This window comes from Vipera ursinii, assembly GCF_947247035.1.
Source record: "Vipera ursinii genome assembly, chromosome: 1".
NCBI classification, from domain to species: domain Eukaryota; kingdom Metazoa; phylum Chordata; class Lepidosauria; order Squamata; family Viperidae; genus Vipera; species Vipera ursinii.
In genome coordinates this window covers 13,078,842-13,086,119 of record NC_139512.1, presented here as the reverse complement: position 1 = coordinate 13,086,119, position 7,278 = coordinate 13,078,842, and positions in this window count along the sequence as shown.

The window sequence follows — 7,278 nt, the reverse complement described above, 5'->3', positions numbered from 1 at the left end:
GCTCTAATCCAGATTCAGTAGCTCTAATCCAGATTCAATAGGTTAGGTTAAAAAGCACAGGCTTCCATACCCTTCCGGGGTTTGTGTCAAGCATCTTTGCAGCCCTTGCACTGATGAGGTTACCTAGTTTGGTAAGGAAACGTCTGCAAGCAAACAGCCCAGCTCAGAGAGCACCAAGGACCCCCCATCTTTGCATGTTTATCTCCCCCCAACCAACCCATGACTCCATCTTTTCTTCTTCCTCTCCCCGTTTGCATGGTGGGCTCCCCCCCAGATTGGACAGGTCCAACGTGTGGACGCTATGGGCTACCAGAAAAGTTTCGAGAAGCTGACCGAAATCAGCATCCAATGGAGTCAGAGGAACTCCCTCCAGCAGCAGTCCATGAGCATGCAAACCGAAACCAGCCTTGACGAAATTGGTCCACGACTGGCCGAGAGCAGCGACATCGAAGAAGTGGAGGTCTCTGTATCGATCAGCAGCAAGGCCGAAAGAAAGGAGGAAGCTCCAGAGATGGGGCCAACCTTTTCTGCAGAGATTCACTACACAGAGCAGACTGAGATACGGCCAACCGAAGAAGTCACCCCGCCACCAGATGTCAGCGCCGAAAAGTTGCCGAGTCCTCCAGAAGAGGCTGTGCCAGAGGTACCACCAAGTCCCCCAGAAGAGGTTGAACCCGAGGCTCCAAGTCCTCCAGAAGAGGTTGAGCCAGAGGTACCACCGAGTCCTCCAGAAGAGGTTGAGCCAGAGGTACCACCGAGTCCTCCAGAAGAGGTTGAGCCCGAGGCTCCAAGTCCTCCAGAAGAGGTTGAGCCAGAGGTACCACCGAGTCCTCCAGAAGAGGTTGAGCCCGAGGCTCCAAGTCCTCCAGAAGAGGTTGAGCCAGAGGTACCACCGAGTCCTCCAGAAGAGGTTGAGCCCGAGGCTCCAAGTCCTCCAGAAGAGGTTGAGCCAGAGGCTCCAAGTCCTCCAGAAGAGGTTGAGCCAGAGGCCCCAACTCCTCCAGAAGAGGTTGAGCCAGAGGCTCCAAGTCCTCCAGAAGAGGTTGAGCCAGAGGCTCCAAGTCCTCCAGAAGAGGTTGAGCCAGAGGCCCCAACTCCTCCAGAAGAGGTTGAGCCAGAGGCCCCAACTCCTCCAGAAGAGGTTGAGCCAGAGGCCCCAACTCCTCCAGAAGAGGTTGAGCCTGAGGCTCCAAGTCCTCCAGAAGAGGTTGAGCCAGAGGTACCACCGAGTCCTCCAGAAGAGGTTGAACCAGAGGCTCCAAGTCCTCCAGAAGAGGTTGAACCAGAGGCTCCAAGTCCTCCAGAAGAGGTTGAGCCAGAGGTACCACCGAGTCCTCCAGAAGAGGTTGAGCCAGAGGTACCACCGAGTCCTCCAGAAGAGGTTGAGCCAGAGGCACCACCGAGTCCTCCAGAAGAGGTTGAGCCAGAGGCTCCAAGTCCTCCAGAAGAGGTTGAGCCAGAGGTACCACCGAGTCCTCCAGAAGAGGTTGAGCCAGAGGCTCCAAGTCCTCCAGAAGAGATTGAGCCAGAGGCCCCAAGTCCTCCAGAAGAGGTTGAACCAGAGAAGCCACCAAGTCCTCCACAAGAAGTAATAATAAGAATAAGAATAAGAATAAAGTTGAAAGGGACCTTGGAGGTCATCTAGTCCAACCCCTTGCTTAGGCAGGAAAGCCTATACCATTTCAGACAAATGGCTGGCCAGTCTCTTCTTAAAAATGTCCAGTGTTGGAGCAGTCATAACGTCTGGAGGCAGGTTGTTCCACTGGTTAGTTTTTCTAACTGTCAGGAAGTTTCTCCTTAGTTCTAGGTTGCTTCTCTCCTTGACTAGTTTCCATCCATTGCTTCTTGTCCTGCTTTCAGGTGCTTTGGAGATTTGCCCTTCTTTGGGGCAGCCCCTGAGATACTGGAACACTGCTATCAGGTCACCCCTCACCCTTCTCTTCATTAAACTAGACATATCCAATTCCAGCAATTGTTCCTTATATGTTTTAGCCTACAGTCTCCTGATCATCTTTGTTGCTCTTCTCTGCACTCTAGAAAGTCCCAACATCTTTTTTACATCGTGGTGACCAAAACTGGATGCAGTATTCTAGGTGTGGCCTTAGCAGGGCCTTGTAAAGTGGTATTAGTACTTCACTTGATCTTGATTCTCTCCCTCTGTTAATGCAGCCTAGCACTGTGTTGGCTTTTTTGGCAGCTGCAGCACACTGCTGGCTCATATTGATTGTCTACTAGGACTCCGAGATCCCTCTCACAGTTACTACTATTGAGCAAGGTACCACCTATACTATACCTGTGCATTTGATTTTTCCTGCCTAAATGTAAACCTTACTTTTTTCACCAGTGAATTTCATTTTGTTAGATAGTGCCCAGTGTTCGAGTCTGTCCAGATCCTCCTGTATTTTAAGCCTTGTATTGGCTATTCCTGCCAGCTTGGTGTCGTCTGCAAATTTGATGAGTTCCCCATCTATCCCCTCATCCAAATCATTGATGAAGATGCTGAAGAGCACTGGGCCCAGAACAGAGCCCTGGAGCACCCCACTACACACTTCCCTCCATGTAGATGTGGTTCCATTGAGGACCACAGGCTGAGTACAGCCTGTCAGCCAGCTACGAATCCATCTGGTGGTGATGCTATCTAACCCACATTTTTTTATCTTATCAAGTAGTGGGTTGTGATCTACTTTGTCAAATGCCTTACTGAAGTCCAAGTAAATTATATCCACAGCATTCCTCTGGTCCACTAGTTTTTGTCACTTGGTCAAAGAATGCAATAAGATTTGTCTGGCATGATCTGTTTTTGACAAACCCATGTTGGCTTTTAGTAATGACTTTGTTTGCCTCTAGATGTTTGCTGATTCGTTGCTTGATTATCTTTTCCAGAATCTTCCCAAGTATTGAGGTCAGGCTGATAGGTCTGTAAATTTCCTGGATCCATTCCCCCCGTTTTTTTGAAGATGGAAACTACATCACCTCTTTTCCAGTCCTCTGGTAGTTCCCCAGTGCTCCAGGATCTTTGAAAAATATAGTTCAGTGGTTCTGAGATCACATCTGCCATTTCCTTGAGAACCTTGGGGTGTAATCCATCTGGTCCTGGTGATTTGAACTCGTCTAGGCTGGACAGGTGCTCATTTACCATTTTCGTGCCTATCTTAACTTGTGTTTCTATTCTGTTTTTTACGGCACTATTTTTGATAGATTGGTCTGTTTTTTCCCTTTGTGTAAAGACAGATGCAAAACAATGAGTTAAATAGTTCTGCTTTCTCACTGTTGCTTGTCACCTTCTTGCCACTTTCACCCACTGATGGACTAATCATTTCCTTCACTTTTTTCTTGTTTTTTACATGTTGAAAGAAGCTTTTTTAAAATTATTTTTGACTTTGGTCACAAGCCTTAGTTCATTTTGAGCCTCAGCTTTCCTCACTTCATCTTTGCAGGCACGGGCTATTTGCAGATATTCTGACTTAGTTATGTGCCCCTCTTTCCATTTTCTATACTTGTCCTTTTTATCTTTCAATTTATCAGAGAGTTCTTTATGCAGCCATGCTGGTTTCTTTTGAGAGCTGTTATTTTTCCTCTTTGTTGGTATCGTGCTAGACTGGGCTTTTATTATCTCACTTTTCAAAATTTCCCAAGCTTCTTGAATTGTTTTCTCCTTGAGGATTCTCATCCATGGAATCCTCCCCAAGCTCTCTTTAAGTTTATTGAAATTAGCTCTCTTAAAGTCCAAGACTCTAGTTTGGCTGTGTTCTATTGCTTGTGCTTCCATAATGTTGAATTCCAGTATTGCATGATCACTCCCCCCCCCAAGGTTCCTATTAGTTCCTGATCATCTTTGTTAGTGAGAATTAATCCAATATGGCTAATCCCCTAGTCCCCTTCTTTACTTTTTGGGAGACAAAGTTGTCTGCTAGGTTTGGCAGGAATCTGATCTTCCACTTGGTGCAGAGTTTGTCTCCCAGTTGATGTCAGGGTAGTTAAAGTCCCCCATTACTATTGTGATGTGCTTCCTACATACCTTAGGTTGAGCCAGAGAAGCCACCAACTCCTCCAGCAGAAGTGGAGCCCGAGAAGCCACCAACCCCTCCACCAGAAGTCACCAAGCCACCAAAGAAGGTAGAATTAACCCCTGTGGCCAAGGAGAAGGTCCACAGAGACGTGGCTCACATCACTCTAACAAGTCCCGGTTGCGATGAAGACGATCTGCTGTTAAGGATGGCTAGAAGCGAAGAAGATATTGCTTCCGAAGTAAGTTTTCCTTGCCCCTTCCCCAAGTCTTAACGTTATCGGTGCAAATGTGATCAATAAGTTGAAGACACCCACCGCAAAAAAAAAAAAAACCTGGACAGGCTGCCTCTGCATGACTCCCTGTTCTGGCCTTCGAATCTTGGAACACAATGCAGAACAGCAACTCACACTGAAGCATCCCCTTCAGTGCCCCCAGTGCAGTGGGGAAGTGGCTACTAACCTTTTCTCCACCTTGCTCACCTTTAAGCTCTGCGGACTTCAACTCCCAGAATTCCCCAGCCAGTCGTGGACTTTCATTTCTCTAATCTGGAACCCGATAAGAGCGGATGGCTTCCGAGGGCAATCTAGAGTGTTTACGAAGTGGCAAAGTAGCAAAGGCAGATTTCATTTCGTTCTTCCCTTAGCAGCCGCTAACCGCTAATAAGCCAGATTCTTCTTTAACTTGATTTATGGAAAGGGGAGCCGAAAAAGGGAAAGATCTTGGCAACTGGATGCTTCTTCCTTCGATGTGCCATTCACTTCTAATTTGGTTAGGGCCCAGATGCTTTGATTCTTTTGCTAATCCTCTGTCGGTGCTGTGGGGAGGTGGCTACCCATTTTCCTGATCAGGAATGTGCAGACACATTCCTTTGTAGAGTTTTGTCAACTGCTGTCCTCTTTCAAGAATCAGAATCAGAATAGAGCTGGAAGAGATAGAGTAGAGTAGAGTAGAGTAGAGTAGAGTAGAGTAGAGTAGAGTAGAGTAGAGTAGAGCAGAGCAGAGCAGAGCAGAACAGAACAGAACAGAACAGAACAGAACAGAACAGAACAGAACAGAACAGAACAGAACAGAACAGAACATAGCTTGAAGGGACCTTGGAGGTCTAATCCAGCCCCCCATGGTAAGCCAGGTCAGGAAAGAGACAACTAAGGACTGTTCTTATGGGTATCCCAAGGCTGGCTTGGGAATTCTGGGAACTGCTTGGAGAAGCACTGAGGTATGGAAACTCTCTTATCATAAGGTACAATAACAGATTCTCAGGAGCCTGGCAATTGTTTTCCCATCACCTTCTTAAACCAAAGAGAATCAAAGTGGGGCAAACTTGAGTTTCTTCCTCACTTGCTTCTTTCTTCCCAGCTAAACTGATTCCCCCCACCCACCCCCCGCCCCAATGACTGACCCAGATCCACTTCAAGGCTATCTCCCTACCCGTCTCTGCTGGGAAATAAAACCTACTTCTTGAATTGAGAGACTTCCAACTCCTAAAATTCCCAAATCAGGATTCTGGGATGCTTAACGGGGTGCCAAGTCTGAAAAGGAGAATAAAGGTAGTCCTCGATTTACCACCGCCATCAATTTCACAGCCTTCTTGGCCACATTGGTTCAGCAAACCGCTGCAGTTGTTAAGTGAATTGTGTGGTCATTAAGTGAGTCTGTCTTTCCCCATTAGCTTTGCTTGTTCAAAGCCGGCCGGCAAGGTTACAAATGGAGATCACGTGACTGCAGCACGCTGCAACCATCGCAAGTCCGTGCCAGTTGCCAAATGCCCCTATTTTGATCATGTGTCTGTGGGGATGTTGCAGTGGCCGTAAGTGCGAGGACTGGTTGTTAAGCCACTTTTTTCAGTGCAGTCGTAACTTTGAACAGCTGCTAAATGAATGGTTGTAAGTCAAGGACTACCTATATGGGACAATGAGATGTTGCTTCACAGGGGGAAAAAAGGCTAATATTTAAATCCACCCAGAGCAAAAAAAAAAAAAAATAAAGCTAGAAATTGAAAACCTGGAATAACTCTGCCCTCAACTTTGTCCACCAGAAAAGTGTATTTCACACGTGATGTTTTTTACTCAGATTTTATATAAAAGTTTCATATTTTAAAGAGGTTGAGCCAGCACCAATCACAAGTTGCAAAAAATAATAATCCTCGCCATAAATATACCATCAAAAGACTTTATAGCCTTAGTGGGATAGTACAGAAAGATATTAGCAGAATATCTCTGCTCATCAAGCTTCTCCAGAGTTCAGCTTAAGACACTTCCGAAATTTTCTGCAAAGCATTCTGAAGCCCGCTGGCTTTGGTTACCAAAATCTCGACAACTGGGTGGCTAGTTCAGCAACCCACTGATTTCTGCTTTTATTAGGGTGAAGATCCCTTCATTCGGGGAGTCCTTGGCGCTCTCTGAGCTGGCTGGTTTCGTTGCAGACGTTTCATGATCCAACTAGGTAACGTCATCAAGGCTAGAAGGGAGTGAATGGGGTTTGGTGTCTTTTTATATGCTACTTGTTTAGCCTTGTCAGGGTGGGTGAAAGTGTTCTTCGTGGTCCCCAGATTAGGCTGTTCACTGTTAGCCTGTTTGTCTAAGTTGGTAGTTCTTTGATAACCAATACCAAGATTAATACTAGAACAATAATCAAGAAGTAAACAATATCCGAATCAAGCACTGATGACGTAACCTATTTGGGTCATGAGACCTCTGCAAGGAAATAACCAAGCTCAGAGAGCATCAAGGATCCCACAGTCGTCCTCCTCCTCTCCGCAAATCCCTCTCCCTTGCAACCCTGATGATGTTAGCTAGTTGATTCATGAAACATCTGGAAGAAAACAACCAAGATCAGAGGCTACCAAGGCTGCCTCCTCCTCCTCCTCCTCCTCCTCCTCCTCCTCCTCCTCCTCCTCCTCTCCACAAACCCCACTGACTCCCTTCCAGCCCTGATGATGTTAGCTAGTTGATTCATGAAACATCTGGAAGAAAACAACCAAGTTCAGAGGCTACCAAGGCTGCCTCCTCCTCCTCCTCCTCCTCCTCCTCCTCCTCCTCCTCCTCTTCTTCTTCTTCTTCTTCTTCTTCTTCTTCTTCTTCTTCTTCTTCTTCTTCTTCTTCTTCTTCTTCTTCTTCTTCTTCTTCTTCTTCTTCTTCCTCCTCCTAATATTAACCTAATATTAATGCTCCATGGACTTTGGGAATCATGGATGGTAAATGGGCTCTTTTTATGTACCTCTTTATGGCATCTTTTTAATTTCCTTGAGTTTCTTACAATAAGTCTTTCAG